The sequence below is a fragment of the Nicotiana sylvestris genome, chromosome 2, assembly GCF_000393655.2.
Source record: "Nicotiana sylvestris chromosome 2, ASM39365v2, whole genome shotgun sequence".
Classification (NCBI taxonomy): Eukaryota; Viridiplantae; Streptophyta; class Magnoliopsida; order Solanales; family Solanaceae; genus Nicotiana; species Nicotiana sylvestris.
The window spans coordinates 87,319,368-87,321,360 of record NC_091058.1 but is presented as its reverse complement, the minus strand read 5'-3'; positions in this window follow the sequence as shown (position 1 = coordinate 87,321,360).

Sequence of the window (1,993 nt, the reverse complement as noted above, 5' to 3'; positions counted from 1 at the left end):
TCTTATGCTTGGTGTTCGAAGTTTGGAGGTCTGACCTCAATGGTGTCCGTTCAGTTCTTCTCCGATTCCAGGTTCTATGGCCCCTCCGGCCTTGCTCTGGTGTATCCAAGCATTATGAGCCTATGTCTGACTTATCCGACTCAGATCGGACCTTTTCCAGGCCTTTCTCGCTTTAGGGTTCCTCTGAAATCCTAGCTATTCGAGGTTTTCTCTAATTATTTTCTTAAATCGATTCTATATCTGTACTCTACTTGAGTTCTTAAACGTTTTCCCCAATTTTTCTTTCAAAAATTACTTCTCATCGATTTAGGGTTTTTGAAAAGTTCAAAATGTTTCTCCGACTTTTCTGTTCCTTTTTCTTTGTATGTATTTGTCATGCATGTGCTTCTACTGCTTTCTTATGTTTTTTCCTACTATATATGTTCTTTTGTGCCTTGTCTTTCTACTGTGTTTCTACACCATGCTCGCATGTTCATCCTGCTGTGTTTTCCTATTTGTCTTGTTGATATACTTTTCTGGTATTTTGTTTTCTCCTACTGTATGTATTTCCTACTGAGTTCTTAAGTTCTTTGTTTGCCTTTCACTGGACCTTTGTTTGAGTTCCCTTTAAACATGTTTCTTCTATACTATCTCTTTTCTCTTCTGAACCCTGTTTAAGTCCCTTCTAAAAGGTTTTTCTTAAACATGTTCCCTCTACTCTCACTATGCTTCGAATTAGTTTCTTCACTATATTGCTTCAAACTTGATATTGTATCTGTTTGTTTTCTCATGAGTCTCTGAAAGAGATCTCTGAGCCTGTTTCAATTATTTGCCTCCTCGTCTCTGTGTCTGATTCGAGTTGAGAAACCTTAGAATTTGGGGTTTTGGCGAGTTTTGATCTTGTGTTTGGACTAGGGTTCTATTTTGGAACCCTTGACTCTCTCAGACTCATCCTGAGTCTGTGAACTATGTTTGAATTTCTTTGTTTATGACTCTGAACTTTCTCTTCTATGCTAGACTCTTCTACTGATTAGCATGACAGCTCTTCGTGCTTAAGCATGGTTGTATGCTTTTATATGTGTGATGAATTCTTTCTTCCGAAAAGGTTTTCCAACTTATGATTGATTCAGAAACCCTTTTTTAGGTTTGATTAATTGTTACTGATTTTCCTTAAGTAAAACCTTTCTTCACCTTTTATGGCTGGATTCATTCATACCAAAATTCAGACTTTGTGATTTACTGGCTGTTAGTCGATTTCCTTTCCTTATTTGCACAAACCGTGTGCTACCAGACTTTTGCCTTAAATAAATCTCTGTGTATTTACCTTTCTTGTACTGCTTTGGAAAAGGTTTTGATCAATTCCTTTCCTTAATTATTTTACCCGTTTGAAATCAGAATCCCTCAATTAAAGGGGAACATTTGTAATTGATTTTAAAACTATTCTCCTACCTTATTTTGCTTGCCTTCTACACTATTAAAGGGGCACGACTCCTTTCTCAGCAACACACTCTCAATTTAACACTTTTATACTACTCAAGTATAATAGTTCTCTAATCATAACATTCTGACTATTTGTTTGCATTTTGGCTTTACAAGACTACTGCTTTCTTTTCTTGTTTCCCTGAAACTGGTATGTTCTAGTTTGATTTTCCGCCTCATCCCAATGTGTTTATTTTACAGATTCTACACCCCTGTCTGCTTTACTGCCTACGTTTAATGTAAATTAGCATATGTTTCTACTGTGAATCCCTGCACCCCTGTCCCCTTCTATGTGTTTGAGTTGAAGTTCAGAACATGGCAACATCCAAGTTGTTGCTCATGTCTGGACTTGACCCCTTAGGGGATTCTAACTCCCAAACCATGTGGCTAACAGGTTGGTTGGGGTGTGCCGGCACTCCAATTGCTAGGTATGACCACTAGCTTGTCTTGGCTTTCCCCCAGAATCCCCTCTCTGCACTTACACTCTCTCTTAGATTCTAAGTTCTGGCCCCCTCCTATGAGCCCTGCTTTGGAC